Below are 15,686 nucleotides of genomic sequence, written 5' to 3' on the forward strand. Positions count from 1 at the left end.
AGCCCATTTCTCCTGCTCTGCAGGTGTCTGTGTCCCCTGCTGACAGCTCCAACCATCCTGGCTTGCTGACAGTGCAGAGTCATGGAGGCTCCACAAACCATCAGCAGAGAAAGCCTTCCCTTCAGGCTGCCCACAGAGCTCCCAGCACTTGAAATACCACCACAAAGCTGCTGAAGCTGAGATGGGGGCTGACAAGTGACCCCCAGCTGCCTTCAGGCTGCAGGCAGCACGTGGCTCTGGCCACCAAGGCAGCCCCCAGGCAGGAAGAGCAGCTCCATCCCTCCCCAGCTCCTCCAAGCCTCCTGTGCCTGCTAGGTGCTCAAGCTGCCAGAGCTGTGCTCCTCCAAAGCCACCAAAGCCCCAGCTCTCTGCCTGGGCCTGCCCTGAATCGTGCCCCTGGGAGCAGGTTCCTGAGAGCACAAGGTGCTGCAGATCCCTTCTCAACCCCCCCTGCATGCAAGCAGCACGGCTGGGCTGGGCAGCACCTACCGCTCCCTGGCCTTGCCACACAGCAGCGGCCCGAAGTGGAACACCCTGGTGCCCAGCACATACTCCTTGGAGAGGATGGCCTCAGCTGCCTTGCTCTGCCTGCAGCGAGGAAACACCTCCCTGGGCACAGGGAGTGAGGAGCTGTGAGATGCTCTGAGCACAACACCTGCTCCCAGAGCCCCCACTCTGAGCGCTGGCCGAGGCAGCAGCAGCGCTGCCCAGCTCCAAGCACAGCAAGAGCTGCTGGGGGGCTGAGGGGCTGAGGGGCAGAGTCTCAGCTCTGAGCTCAGGGGCAGCAGAGCGGGATGGCCCCAGGGGCCAGCCTTACCGTGGCTCCTGGCTGATGGTGGGGTACAGGCAGCTGCCCCTGCAGTGCAGCTGGTAGGGGCGCTTGGTGCCCAGCAGCTCAAAGTGCAGCCTCTGCTCAAAGCTGCCCAGCAGCGCCGAGCTGAAGTGGACCTGCAGCACCACCTGGCCCTGGGCAGGCACTACCCAGCGGTAGCTGCTGCTCCTGGCAGGGAAAGAGGAACCTTCAGGCACTGCTGAGGAGCAAAGGAGAGCAGGAGGAGCTGGGCACTTGCTGGGGGGGAGCTGGGCTCAGCAGCCTCCTTGGCAAGCTGGCCCTGAAGCAGAGGGATCCCTCCTCCCCCACGGCTCACCTGGCACAGCTCTCTGGGGCTGGCACAGTGCCCGTGGGCCTTCGGCCCTCCTCAGAGGGATGGATGGAGGCTACCGTGGCTGACCTGCGCAGAGCTCTCCTGCCATCCCCAGAGCTCCGCTTCCTCCTCACAGCTTCCTGGCTGCTGGAGGCTCTTGCCCCCCTCCAGTGGCCTCTGCCTGGGGCTCCCTGCTCCTCTGAGAACTTCAGCCCAAAGGGAGAGAGCAAAGGGAAATGTGCCCTGAGAGCCAGCCCTGCAGGGGGGGCTCAGCAGAGCACAGGGGCAGCACCCCCTCAGGGGAGGCTCTCTCCCTCCCAGACTTGCCCTGTGCTCAGGGCAGAGAGCAGAGCTCTGTCTCTTCTGGACAGCCAGAAGGGATGGCTGCAGGCCTGGGGCCCTGGCACCTCTTCACTGCCCTTCCACTCTGAGCCTTTGCCACCCCCCCTGCCCCCAGCCAGCCCTGGCACCTTCACTGTGCGCACAGAAGCAGCCTCCTCTTCTGGCCCTGGGGCACCTTGTGGCAGGAGGACAAAGTGCTGCTCGGCCTCTGCCACAGGCAGCTCTCTCTTGGCTGGGTAGTGAGCCACAGAGTAGAAAGCAGTGGGGGGCAGGGGGGGCCCTGAGGGACCCAGGCCCAGCTCATCCAGGACCTAGGGCAGAAGAGCAAACCTCGGTCATGCTCCCGGCACCTCCATCCTCACCCCTCCTGAAAGACACTCAGCTGTTGGCCAGCTCTGATGGAGGGAGGTGGAGCACAGCCCCAGCCCCAGCCCAGGCTGCTGGGCAGGCTCCAGAGCAGGGCCAGGGCCCACAGGGGGCACCTGCAGAGGAATCTCTGCTCTGAGTGGCTCAGCTGAAGGAAGCAGTGCCCTGGAGCTGGCCTGGCACCACCTTGCTCTCCAGAGCGGGAGAGCAGCTGGCAGGCAGGAGGCCTGCACAGAGAGCACTCCCTGGCTGCCCCCAGCCAAGCCACAAGGCTGCTGTGGGGCAGCAGCAGCAGCCTGGGCAAGGCTCTGTGCCCTTGGCACCCGCTGGGACACAAGGCCCCAGGGCCCCCCCGGGGCAGGCTCCGGCGCTGAGCCTCGCGGGGCTCTACCTGCTCCGGCCTTGGCAGCCTCCTGCTCTCCAGGATGGTGCTCAGCACATCTGCACAGCTCAGCACCTCGATGTCTAGGCAGGGCACCCCGACTGCCTGGCCGCCGCCTGCCCCTGCTGCACCTTCCCCTTCCAGCTGGGCCAGCTTGCGCTCCCCCAGCCTCTTCTGGAGCTCCTTTCTAGACTTCTGCCTCCTGAGGCGGGGGGAAGGCTGCTGCTGGCCTGCTGGCTGCAGCACCCCTGGCTCTGCAGGGACACCCTGCACCCTGTCCCAGCAGGACAAGAGATGAGCCACATGCTGCCGTGACGCCTCGTAGCTCTGGAACCGCAGGGCCAAGCTCTGCTCGCTCTGCTCCCCTGAGCAGCTGTCTGCCAGGCCCAGCTTGCTCTGCTGCTCTTCTTCTTCCCTGCCAGGGGCAGCAGAGGCTGAGCACTCCTGGGCAGAGCCCTTCTCGGTCCTCCTCTTGGGGATGCTCTGCTGCCTGCCGGGGGCCTCCTTGCTGCTGCCGCTCGATGTCTTTGTGCTCTGGGCAGGAGGAGCAGGAGAAAGCCATCAGCATTTCCAAGCTGCAGGACACTGAAGATCTTGGCAAGAGCAGCCCAAGCCTCACCCCAGACCTGTGCTAGGTGCTCTACAAATCCCAGGCCAGAAGGCAGCTGGCACCCACTGGAGCTCCACTGAAACCCAAGGCCTCGGCGCCAGACCCACGAGGAGGCAGCAACCGAGGAGCTGCTCCAAGCCCAGCAGGGAACTCCAGAGCCCTCCTTCCTCCTGGGCAGGCCCTGGGGCTCCTTTCTGGGCTGCTCAGCACCCCTGACTCTTTGGCAAGAGACACCTGGGCCCTGCTGCTGGCCCTGCTGCTCTCTCCTGCCAGACAGGCAGGAGCAGACCTCACTTCCCAGAGGGGACCTGGCTCAGGGCTGCAGGGCACAGGCAGGGCAGGGAGAAACGCTAGAGCAAAGCCATCCAGGCCTTCCCAGGGCATGCCTGGAGTTGTGTGGAGCCAGGACTCAGAGGCAGCCTGATCCCAGAAGAGCAGCTCAGCCACAGGGCCGTGGCAAAGCCCCCAGGGAAGCAGCAGCAGCAGCAGCAGGCAGCAGCAGGCAGCAGCTGCTGTCTCCCAGCACAGCCCCAAGCAGGAGCAGGCTGCCCAGCAGGGCCTGGGGCTGCTGGGCTCTCAGCAGTGCTGCAGCTCAGCAGCAAGGTGCCCAGGGCTCTTGCTCACACAGCCACCCACCTGCCTGACCAGGCTTCTCTTCCCTTTGCCTTTGCCCTGCTGCTCCAGCTCCTCTGCCTCCTTGCAGCGCTGCTGCTGCTCCTGCTGCTCTCTAGCCAGCTGCAGCCTGCAGCGAGGCAAAGGGAAAAGAGCTCTTGAGAGTCACCCCCACAGCCCTGGGCTTCCTCAGCCCTTCTCCCTGAGCACAGCCTGCTCCTTCCAGAGCACAGTCACAGCACCCAGAGGCTGCAGGAGCTCCCCTCCTGCAAAACAGGAGTCCTGCTGGAGCCCAGCTGTGACCCAGGCAAACCTCTGCTCTCTGGCCTCACACAGCTGTGCCTCACACAGCCCCACAGCACATCCCCCCTGCTTGGGGGAGGGAGGGCTGAAGGGGATGGCAACCGAGGCCACGAACTCAGAGAGCCTCCGAAGGGCGAGGGCAAGGCAAGCACAGAGCCCAGCTGCCTGCAGCAGGCTCTGAGCCCGAGGCCTCGGCACCAGCAGGAGCAGGAGATGTTCTCAGCCCCCAGCAGGAAGCTCTCTCCTCTGCCGGCAGCCAGGCAGGGGGAAGGCACCACCCCTGTGCCGCTCGGCATCGCCACTTTGGGGCTCTCCTCCGGAACCCCCCCGAGCTCAGCCCAGCTCCCCAGAGCAGGGACACCTCTCCGGGAGCCTGTGCTGGGCAGCTCCCCACAGAAGGCTTCCAGACCTCTGCTTCCTCTGCCGCTGGAGCTGCCGGATCCTGCTCTCCAGCTGAGCTTGCTGCTGCTGCGGGAGGGCAGCAAACTCCTCCTCCCCCAGCTCCCAGAGCAGGGCTTCCTCCCTCCTGGCTGCAGCTTCCTGCTCCCGGCCTGCAGCAGGGGTCAGAGGAGAGAGCATCAGCAGAGCTGTGCTGGGGGAGCCGAGAGGAGCCCCAGCCCAGCCCCCTGCCGGCAGCTAGCAGGGAGCTCCCAGCCCTGCTCCCAGCTCCAGAGCCCCAAGCTAGCGCCAGGCTGGCAGCTCCTCTGCCTTGCTGGGCTCAGGCCCCAGCGTGGGGCACAGCTGGCTGCTGCTCAGACACTCAGCCCCAGCAGCCTGCACTTGGGCCCCAGCTGCAGTGCTGCAGCCTGAGAGAAGTCTCCCAGCCTCAGCCCTGCTGTGCTGGCAGCAGGAAGGAGGCTGAAGGCTTCCTACAAACACCTCTCCCCAGCTGTGCTGTGAGCCAGCTCCACCTGGGCAGGGCTGAGGGCTGAGGGCAGAAGCCTTGGGAGGCAGGGAGATGAGGAGCCTCACCTGCCCGCTCCTCTGCAGCTGCCTGCCTGGCTTGCCAAGAGCCATAGTCCTGCAGCAGGTTGACAAAGTAGATGTGGGGTCGGTTTCCCACAGCCTGGAGCAGGCAGAGGAGAGCAGAGAGCGTGCTGCCTGCACAGAGGCTCTGCAGGCCATCAAACACCACTCCCTGGCAGCAGTCCCTCAGCTGTGGAGAAAGGCCAAGACAAAATCAGCTGTGCCCTGCCTGCAGCTCTGGGCCACTGGGTGAAGCCCCTTGGCAGAGGGCAGCAAGCAGCTGTCCCCAGCTCTGAGCTGTCCCCAGGGCCCTGCCAGCTGCTGGCATCTGCAGCTTCCCCCAAGGAGAAGAGAGTAGAATAGAACAGACCAGGCTGGAAGAGACCTTCAAGGTCATCACGTCCAGCCCCTCACCCAACACCACCTAATCAACCAACCCATGGCACCCAGCACCCTATCAAGTCTCCTCCTGAACAGCTCCAGGGATGGGGACTCCACCACCTCCCTGGGCAGCCCATTCCAATGGGCAATCACTCTCTCTGTGTAGAACTTCTTCCTCACCTCCAGCCTAAACCTCCCCTGGCACAGCCTGAGACTGTGTCCTCTTGTTCTGCTGCTGGCTGCCTGGGAGAAGAGACCAACCCCCACCTGGCTACAACCTCCCTTCAGGGAGTTGCAGAGAGCAAGAAGGTCTCCCCTGAGCCTCCTCTTCTCCAGGCTAAGCAACCCCAGCTCCCTCAGCCTCTCCTCACAGGGCTGTGCTCCAGACCCCTCCCCAGCTTTCTTGCCCTTCTCTGGACACCTTCCAGCAAGTCAACCTCCTTCCTAACCTGAGGAGCCCAGAACTGGACACAGGACTCAAGGTGTGGCCTAACCAGTGCAGGGTACAGGGGCAGAATGACCTCCCTGCTCCTGCTGGCCACACTCTGCCTGATGCAGGCCAGGATGCCCTTGGCCCTCTTGGCCTCCTGGGCACACTGCAGGCTCATGTTCAGCCTACCATCAACCAGCACCCCCAGGTCCCTCTCTGCCTGGCTGCTCTCAGCCACTCTGACCCCAGCCTGTAGCACTGCCTGGGGTTGCTGTGGCCACTGTGCAGCACCTGGCACTTGGATGTGTTCAATCTCCTGCCCTTGGACTCTGCCCATCTGTCCAGCCTGTCCAGGTCCCTCTGCAGAGCCTCTCTGCCCTCCAGCAGATCAACTCCTGCCCCCAGTTGGGTGTCATCCCCAAATGTACTGAGCCCAGGAGCCCTCCAACAGCAGGACTCCTCCTCCTCTCCCAGCCCTCCTGCGCTGCCTGGCCCTCTCCAGCAGGAAGCTCTCCTTCCCCCCCTGGCCACGCACCTGCAGCCTCTCGGAGAGGATGGCCACCAGCAGCTCCTGGGGCAGCACACAGCTCCCCAGGCCCAGCTCTGCCACGCCGCTGCCCCTGGGGCTGAGCCGCAGCTGTGCCGGAGGCGCCGAGACCAGAGGAGAGCCAGAGGAGCCCTGGGGGTTGAACAGCAGCACACTGAACATCCCCAGAGCAGAAAGCCCCCTGGGAACCCCCTGAGCCATCCCAGCTACTGGCCTTGGAGCTCTCACTAGCAACAAACTCCAAGGCAAGCGTGGGCCAGAGGCTGCAGGGGACAAGCCTGCAGAGCACAGCCCTTGAGCAGCAGCCCCCAGCGCTGGCAGCAGCCCACAGCACAGGAAGGACAAGCAGGAGCTCAGGCCCAGGCAGCGTGGGGCCAGGAAGGGTCCTGCTGGGCCAGCCTGACCTTCAGCTGCCCAGGGCAGTGCTGCAGTCCCCACCCCTGAGGCACTGCAAAGCCACAGAGATGGGGTGCTGCGGGACAGGGTGCAGTGCTGAGCTGGCAGTGCTGGCTCAGCAGCTGCATTTGATCCTCCTTCAGCCCTGCCCCAGGCAACACAGCTCCCAAAGGGAAGGGAAAGGGCCCTGGCATCAGCCAGCGCAGGCCAGGCCTCACCTGGGAGCCTGAGGACTCTGCTGCAAGCTGTCTCTTCACAGACATCTTCCTCTTGCCTGCCCCAGCTCTGGCCTGGCCTGGTGAGCTGAGGGAGTGCTGGCTGCCTCTGTCCCCAGAGCTGGGCTGGCTCAGGCTGCGGCTGAGCCTGGCCTTGGAGTAGCGTCGCCACCCCGGGGAGCCTGCAGAGGGCACAGAGGACTCAGGGGGCTGCTGTGGGGAGCAGCCAGGCACCTTCCAGAGCAGTGGGCACCCTGGCAGGGACAGTGCATTTGCAATGCAGAGAGCTCTGGATGCATTGCCCAACCTCTGCTGCCCATCTCCATGGAGCTAAGAGCTCCATGGGAGACAACCCCAGCAGGGAGCCAGAGCCTTCTTCCTGCCAGCAGCTTGCAGGCCAGGCAGCTTCCCAGCTGAGCACTGCAAAAGCAGCCCAAGCAGAGCCCAGCTGATGGCCACAAGGGCCAGGCTGGAGCTAGCAGGCAAGAGAAAAGCTCCCAGGAAGATGCTCCCCCAGCCCGAGCAAAGGAAGCTGTGCAGAGGAGGCAGAGTGCCCCTGCCCGAGCCCTCGGGCTGCAGCCTGAGTGCCCAGAGAGGCTCTCGGGAAGGGCTCTGCCCCGCTCCGTGCCGCAGCCCTGCTCCCCAAGCCCCCCGGGGCCGTGCCACTGCTCTGGAGCCGGCAGAGGCGCAGCCCCGGGGGCTCCCGCAGCGCCGCTCCGGGCCCAGCCTGGCTCCTTACGGCCATCCTGTGGCTGCTGCGGGCTCTGCTGGCTGCCGGCGCTGCACAGCTCCCGGGCTCGCCGCCCTGCCGCGCTGCTCCCGGCCGCCACGGCCTCGCTCACCACAGCGTCCAGGGACAGGCAGGCGGCGCCGTAGTGCTTGGCCAGGGCGGCCGCTGCCGACGTCTTGCCTGCAGAGAGAGGGAGGCTGCTTGGGGACCCCTGCGGCCGCAGGGCTTGCCGGGGACAGGCTCTGCCAGGCCCCCACGCAGCTGAGGGCTGCAGCCCACCTCAAGCCTGCGCCCAGGCTGCCGCTTCCAGCCCTGTGCCAGCACCGCTCGGACCCTGCCCTGCCCTGGGCTGCTTGCCCTTGCCTCGGGCAGCAGCTGGGCACAGCTCGGGGCTGGGGAGTGCTCCGCAAGGCAACGTGGAGCACGGCAGCCACCGTGGGGCCATGCGGCCACGGGGACAGGCTCACCCTCCTGGGGGGAACGAGAGCCCAGCTGCCTGGGCACAGGAGGAGCCACAGCCCTGGCAGCAGCTGCTGAGGGCCTGGGGCCAGCCCGGCAGAGCCGTGCCTCACCTCCCGGCACCTCAGCCGCTCAAGCCAGCGCCATGGGCCGCCAGGACACATCTCCCCTGCTTCCCCCCTCCTCACAGCCCAGGCTGCAGCTCAGCTACCTGCCAGGGGTGCCCCATGGACGATGACCACGATGCCCCTGCCCTGTGGGGCTGCAGCTCCTTCGGCAGACGCAGCGCTGCCCAGGGCCAGGACCCTATGGACTGGGCTGGCCTGCGGCTCTTCTGAGGCCTCCCTGGTGCCAGTGGTGCTTTGCTGATGCTCTGCTGTGCACACACAGGTACAAGAGTCAGCCTCCTGCCCTCCTCTCATCCTCCTCATCCTCACCAGCCCCTCGGCTCCCGGCAGAGGAGACTCTGCTCAAGCCAATGGCACACCCATGGGCTCGCCCTGCCCTTCCTCTCAAGCCTGTGCAGATCAGGCTCTGCCCTGGATGCTGCTCCAGGTGCCCACAAGTGGATGGGCTGGCAGAAAGAGGAGAGCAGAGCATGCAGCAACACCCAACAGGACTGAAGCCCGGTCTCCTGCCATGAGCTGTCCACATGGCCCTCATGGGAGCGTGGTGCCAAGCTTGCTGAGCAAGAAGGGCAAAGCCAGAAAGGAGCATCTGAGACAGTCCCAAGGCAGAGGCTCCACCTGGGGCTCATCCAGGAGCTGGGTGCTTGAGGAATGGCACTGCAGCAGATGTGGCTGGGCTCTGAATTGCCCAGAACAGCCCTCAGGAGGTCACCCAGAGCCTCCTCAGCTTGCAGTGCCAGAGAGGACAGCAGCGGTGCTGCCCTGCCTAGCACAGCTTCCCCATCACCCTGATCCCAGCAGCTGCTGGGGCAAAGCTGAGGCTCATTTGGCAAAGCTGAGGCAAATTGCCCAGGCCTTTCCCTTGGCCCTGCTCCTCCCTGCCAGGAGCCATCCTCATTGCTTCCCCAGGCAGGGCAGAGAGGAGCTGGCTTTGGTTGCACTGCTGGCTGTCCCAAGCCACAGTTTCACCAGGGCCTTGCTCCACCCAGCTGGGGCATGAGGACTGCTGGAGCCCCAGAGAATGAGGCCCTGGAGAGCTGGGGGCTGGGCTCCCTGCTGAGCCCCCACTCAGGACAGCCGAGAGCAAAGCCTCACCCTCGTCCTGGGCTGTGGGCTGCTCAGGCTTGGCCTTGGCCTGCTGATCCTGCAGCCTTTTCTGGCCCTGAGACAGCTGCAGCAGCTCTGGAGGCAGCTGCTCCCCCGGGGCACGAGGAGGCAGCAGCAAGGTGCTGCGGCAGTCGAAGCCTTCCAGCGCCCTCAGGATCTGTGCATGGGGAGGAGAAACCACCCCTGGGAGGCACTGCTGGAGCTCCAGCCCGGCCCGGCCACGGCCACAGCCACCCCCCCCAGCCCCTTTCCACAGCCACAGCCCCAGCCACCCCCAGCCCGCCCCCGGCCACAGCCACAGCCACCCCCCCCGGGCCCTTGCCACAGCCACAGCCACAGCCCCAGCCCCAGCCAACCCTCCCAGCCCCAGCCACCCCCAGCCCGGCCCCAGCCCCAGCCCCAGCCCCGGCCCCAGCCCCAGCCCCACCCGGCCCGGCCCCAGCCCCAGCCACAGCCCCAGCCCCAGCCACCCCCCCGGCCCCGGCCAGCTTCCCCCTCTTGCCTTCCTGCCAACTGCAGGACCAGCCAAGCCCCTCCACAGCCTGCCAGCAGAAGAGGCTAACTCTGAACCACCACCCCCCCAGGCTGTGCCCTGCCTCCTGTCTCCATCTCCCTGGCACAAGGCTGGGAACACTGCAGTGCCCTGAAGCTGCACAAAGTGGATGTGGGGAGCAGAGCTCCTCTCTTTACCTGCTCCTCAGCAAGGTACTGCAGGTCATACTCCAAGGAGTAGAACTCGATGGGGAAGCTGCAAGGGTTCTTCACCACCACTGTGCCCTGTGCCCCAGGGCTGGATGGCAGCACTGGCCCCAGCTCCAGCACTTCAGGCTGGAACTCCAGCCGTGGCTCCAGCCCACTGCCTGAGACCAGCAGCTGGAGGTGCTGGCTGCTGTGGCAGATGTGGATCTTCAGGTTGCTCCTGTAGAGCTTCTGAAAAGAGAGAAGGGCAGAAAGCTCCTCCAGGAAGTGCCAGGGCCTCAAACTCACCCTGTGCCCCGAGGCCAGGGCTGGCAGCAGCACCTCTGAGCTGAATGGAGAACAGAAAGCAGGACAAGGAGGGCTGCTTGGAAACTGGAAAAGGCAGAGTCAGGCTCAGGGAAGGGAGACACTTGGCATGCTGAGAGTGCTGAGCCCCTGGCCCAGGTTGCCCCACAGGGGAGATGCCCCCCAGCAGCACAGGGCTTTGCCTTGCATTTTGGAGAGGGAACCTGGAGCAAAGAGCTGCTCAGCCTGAGCCTGCTCAGCATAGCCCAGGGCCCTCTGATCCCCCAGGAGCCAGGTGGGAGAGCTGCTGCTAGCCCAGGCTGGGCTGGGCAGAGGGACTCCCCAAAGGACTGGCCCTGCCAGGAGAGCAGAGCAGGCTGCTGGCTCAGGAGTGCTGCTGCCAGCAGCTGAACCTCTCCCTGCTCTCTGTGCACCTCCAGCTCTCCTCAGCTGCCCTGGAGCAGAGCTCCTTGGAGCCTGCCCCATCAGAGGAGGTCTTTCAGCACTCCCTCTCCCAGCAGCTCCACAAAAGGCTGCTGGCTCTGTGGAGCAAGGGCAGGGGCAGTGCTGGAGCACGGAGCTGTAACCTTTGCCCTCTGCAGGCTGCTGGCAATCTGCCTCTTGTGGGCAGCAGGAGTGCCCAGAGGTGGGAGATGCCCCATCCCTGGCACCACTCCTGGGGCAGTGCAGTGCTCAGCAGAAAGGTCTGCAGGCTTGTGGTGCCCAGAGCCAGCCCTGGCAGCGCTATGGCGGGCAAGGAGCAGCTGAACAAGAGGGGCAGAGGAGCTCTCCCTGGCCAGACAGGAGGGGAGTCCTCTGCTCAGGGCTTGGCTCCCCAAGCCCCCTCTGCAGAGGCTGCAGCAGGGGAAGCTGAGCTTGCAGCAAGCTGCCCGTGGGGGCAGGGCTCAGCTCCTGCTCCCAGCCTGGGCTCTCCTGCCCACACTGCCCTGCCAGACCTCCTGGGGGGGACCCCAGCCCAGCTCACCTCTTCCACGGGGCAAAACCTGACTCGCAGGTTGCACCACTGCCCGGGGGCCAGGACTCCAGCTGAGGGAAGCACCTCAAAGACGCCGGCCTTGGCCTTGGGCTCCTGCAGCAGCTTCCCACGCCTGCTGGCTGCCAAAGGCTTGTCCACCTGAGCACAGAAACCAGGGGCTGAGGTCTCCTTGCTCTGGCAGGACACAGCTGGCTTCCTGCAGTGCTGGCACTCCTGGCCTCAGAGCACCCATCCCAGTCAGGTGGGGCCAGCCCTGGCCTAGAACTGGCGGCCAAAGCCAGAGGCAGGACAGGCAGCAGGGGAGGCTGCTCCTGACGAGAGGAGCAAGGGCTGAAGGTGGCAGAGAAGGGAAGCAGCAGCTGCTCAACAGGCCCAGGGCACCCTCCAAAGCCTCCTCAGCCCAGCTGGAGCCCAAGTGCTGAAGCAGCCAGAGGAGCAGAGGAGGCAAGAGAGAAGCAGGAAAGGCAGCCCAGAAGATGCAAGTGGCAGAGTGTCTGTGCTTTACCTTCTGAGCAGGCTCCTCCCTGCTGAGGAACCACTGACAGGGCACTGGCAGCTGGTTGTAGAGCCGAGTGGTCTCCTCCTGGCACTGCCCACACTGGAGAGGGGAGAAGTCCAGCCTGGCCCTGGAGAGGCAGAGGGAGGGCACAACCCCCCTGGCACGCAGGAGCAGACGAACCGTGGGGCCTCCTGTCACCTGGTGAGGCACAGAGCAGCCAGGTGAGCTCCAGCTGGCCTCTGCTGCTGGCCCCAGCCTGCCCCCGCAGGGGGTGAGGGCAGAGGGAGGGGAGGAGGCACAGGGCACCTGGATGGGCAGCAGCAGGGCCGCCTGGCCCAGCGGCAGGGTGGCACTCTGGGGCTCCAGGCACACGGTGAAGCTCCTGCTCTGGGAGCAGGGCAGCTGCTCCACGCGCTCCAGCTCCACGCTGAAGCCTTCAAGAGATGGACAGGAAGCAGCTGAGGCACAGGGGACAGCAGCTGGGGCACCAGCAGCCTAGGGCCACCTGAGTGTCCTGGCTGGCAGCCCTGGCAAGGACTCTGCCTCTCCAGAGCAGCTGCTGCTGGTCCTTCTCCCCCGGCACCGCTGCAGGCCCAAAGCTTGGCACAGCCAGAGCCCAGGCCCCAAGGGGGGAAAGGAAAAGGTTTCAGCTGAGGAGCTGCAGCAAGGCCAGGGAAGGACACTCAGACCTCTTCAAAGGAGAATTCCCAGCTAAGATTTGCCCATGCCCTGCTGCTGCCTAGAAACAACTGAGGGAGGCCTCTGGGCACCCTGCAGACACAGCAGGGCAGCGCTTGGTGCTGCTGCAGCCTTGCCTCAAGGGCCGCTCCAGAGGCCTGTCTGGATACAGCACAGCCCCTGCCAGGCTGTCTCCTCAGCCAGGGCTGAGCACAAGTGCCACGACCTCAGGAACTTCACACCAAGCAGCTCAGCAGCACCCAGGCTCCAGCTCCTTGCAGCACAAGGCCAGAGAGCACCCAGAGAAGCTCAGCTGCTGCTGCTGGCAGCCGAGAGCAGAAGGTGCTGAGAGGTGCCCAAGGTGAGCAGCCCATCCAGCCCCTGCAGGGCAGAGTTAGGGCAGCCACAGGCAGGCCAGGCCCCTGGGCACTGCTGGCCAGCAGAACTCAGGCTCCAAAGCAGCAGGTCCCCAGCAGGACAAAGCTCCCCAAGAGCTCTCCGTGGCAGTGGCTCAGGCTGAGCTGCCACAGGCAGCTCTTGCAAGGCCACAGGAAGGGTCTCCAGCACTGCCTACCTGTGCCACACAGGAGCTGCCCAGGCACTTGGAAGGACACAGGGAAGTGCCCCAGGCTGGTGACCTTCACGCTGCGCCTGTGGATGCCACCCAGCCCCACGCAGCCAAAGTCCAGGATGTACTCAGGCAGCTCAGCTCTGCAAGGAGGAGGGAGGGCACTCCTGAGCCCACAGCCTGGCCACGTTGCCATGGCATGGGAGGTGCAACTCCAGGGCAACGACTCAGCTCAAGCCCCTGGAGCCCAACACCTGAGCAGCTGGTGCCAAGACTCTGGCCGCTGCCAGGGAAGGCAGGGTCCAGCTTCTAGCAGCTCCCAGGGGCACCTTCAAGCACAGCTGGCTGCCAGTGGGCACTGCCCACAGCTCCTGGGCCACTGCACACAAGTCCACTGCACCTCCACTGCTCTCAGTGCAGCTGCTGAGCCTGGCCTACAGCCCACCCCTGAAACTGCTTCAGGACCTTGTCAGCAGAGTTCTCCCTCCCCCTCCCCCCCAGGAAATCTTCACCACTCTGCACCCAGCTCTGTCCCCAGAGCCCCAGGGGCCGCAGCCACCACCCCCTGTGAGAGCCACAGGAAGGTCCTGTCCAGAGCCATCCCACTGGGAAAACACAGCCAGGATCTGTTCTGCACAGCACCTTCTGCCTGAGCTGGAGCCTGCTGCTCCCACTGCTCAGCATCAAGGAGCAGAGGGAAGGACCAAGCGACCTAGGGGAGCCCTGCAGTCCCACCAGCAGCCAAGGTCCCTGAGGGAGACTTTGCCAACCTGCCCTTCGGGTCAGATGTGGTCTGGTGGCACCAGGAAGCCAGCTCTGAGCTGCCTCTTTCAGGGCTGCCCAGCAGGGATGGTGTCTGGGCTGCCTGGAGGGGCCTCATGGTCTGCACTGGGTCCCCTCAGCTCTAGGCACAGAGCCCAGCATCTGTGGGGAGCTGAGAGCAGCTCCGCAGCTCAGGGAAGCGAGGACACTCAGCTGCTCCCAGGCAGCAGGGCACAGCTCTCAGGAGCAAAGCCTTGCTGCTGGCCACAGCTGCTCCAGGCTCTGCAGAGCCCAGCAGCTCTCAGCAGCAGGGCTGCACTGCTGGCTGTCACCCCCAGAGCACCTGCAGACGGCCAGGGATGTCCTTACTCACTCGAGAAGCCTGCGGCGAGCAGGCAGCCTCAAGGCAGCTTCCTTTGGGGCGCTGCAGGCCACAGCTGCCTGCTGCTCCAGGATGTGCTCCTTGAGCAGGATGTCCTCCAGCTGCACCTGCAGCCCAGTGTCCAGCTGAGGCAAGGAAAGACAGGGACTGCTTAGCCAAGGGCCTTCCCAGGGCATGGGCTCAGCTCCCCAGGAGGCTCCCAGCCTGCTCTTGTTGGGAGGGCTGAGGGAGTCCTCCTGCCCCACTGCCTGGGACACCTCCAGCTCTCTTTGGCAGGACCTTGTCTCCAGAGCTCCCAGCTCCAGCCCCTTCAGCTGCCCAGGCACTGCAATCCAAGCTGATCTGGCCAGACACAGAGGGACAAGCCAGGGACCTGCCAGAGCTCCAGGCATTGGCCTGCCCCCAAGCAGTGCCAAAGCAGCCTGGAGCAAAGCCCTCTTGCCAAGGAGGCCAGGAGGAAGCTGCTGCTGCTGCCTCTTGGAGATGAGCAGCGAGATCACAGTCCCAGGGCTGGCTCAGGCTGCTGCTCTCAAGCTCTGCACACCTGGCAGAGCTTGGCTGGGGGGCAAGAAGCAGCCTAGAGATGGGGCCCCAGCAATTCATCCCCAGGAGCAGGGCCTGCAGGATTCCCCCCAGGCTGCCAGGAAGCTCCTCCAGCTCCAGCAGGGACAACTAGCAGAGCTGGAGAGCTGAGCTGATGATGTCCCAGCTAAGTGTGGCAGGGAGGGCCCACCTGTTAGCAGGGCACCCAGAAGCCTGCTGTGGGCTCCAAGGGGATCCATGGCACAAGGGGGAGAGGCTGGCAGGTGCCACACGGGGCAGCAGCTGTTCTCACCGTGGCGTCCGAGTCATCTGGGGGTGGTTCTGTGGCTGCAGCCTCCCCCAGGACATCTGCTCTCTCTCTCTCCTTGTCCTGGGCCAGCTCCCCTCTCAGCTCCCTGAGAATCTGCTCCCATCTCTTGTTTCCTGAGGGCAGAAACCCCCCCTCAGGTGGCAGCGTGGGCATCTCGGCTGGGCAGCCCCCTCCCCACAGCGCCTCTCCCAGCAACGCTCCTCCAGCAGCTCTGGGCACTGGGAGCTGCTCCTCCTGCCTGCAGCCTGAGCTTCAGCCCTGCCCAGCTTCCTCCCCCAGAGCAGCAGCTCAGCCCCTGCCAGCTGATGCCCATCCAAGCCTGCCCAAAGCCCTGCCTGCGTCTCGCCCAGCAGCTCGGCAGGGCTGCAGCAGGGAGTCTGCCGGGACACAGCCCCCAGGGACTGCCAGAGACTCAGGAAGCAACCAGTGCTGCTCTGAGAGCCCTGCAGCCTCCAGGCTTGGCTGTGGGAGATGGGGGAAGAGGCAGGGGAGCATCCTGAGGAGCAGCCAGGCAGTGCTTGCCTTGGATGTTCCTGGGCAGGTGCAGGCAGATCCTGGGAAAGCTTCCCTCTCCTCTCAGGCAGATCTCCTCTGGTTGCAGGTGACCCACTTGGAGCTGGAAAGCCTTGCAGAAGAGCCCAGGCACTTCTGGCAGGTAAGAGACTTTCAGCACCTGCTGCTGGCCGGCTTCAAGGCAGCCCTGCAGGGAGAGGAGGGAGGGAATGCAGCAGAAAGGCTTGGCTGGAGCTGAGGCACAGCTGGCCTGGAGGGTCTGAAAGGCCTCTTCCAAGCCCAAGGATCCTGTGATTCCATCCCCCTCAGCAGAGGCAGCTCCCAGCCCTGG

General features: G+C 65.1%; 1 long non-coding RNA gene across 1 annotated transcript; it reads right to left on the bottom strand.

Moving 5' to 3' along the window:
• Positions 1–14,027: 14,027 nt before the first annotated feature.
• LOC137455196 (uncharacterized) lies at positions 14,028–15,524 on the bottom strand. The gene is made up of 3 exons (XR_010990798.1): positions 15,365–15,524; positions 14,825–14,955; positions 14,028–14,114 (listed from the first exon to the last, which is right to left on the bottom strand). It is a non-coding gene; the product is annotated as an uncharacterized lncRNA (long non-coding RNA).
• Between the last annotated feature and the right edge of the window lie 162 nt (positions 15,525–15,686).

The sequence above is a fragment of the Melanerpes formicivorus genome, unplaced genomic scaffold, assembly GCF_026170545.1.
Source record: "Melanerpes formicivorus ecotype bairdi unplaced genomic scaffold, bMelFor1.0.p_v2 SCAF_93, whole genome shotgun sequence".
Classification (NCBI taxonomy): domain Eukaryota; kingdom Metazoa; phylum Chordata; class Aves; order Piciformes; family Picidae; genus Melanerpes; species Melanerpes formicivorus.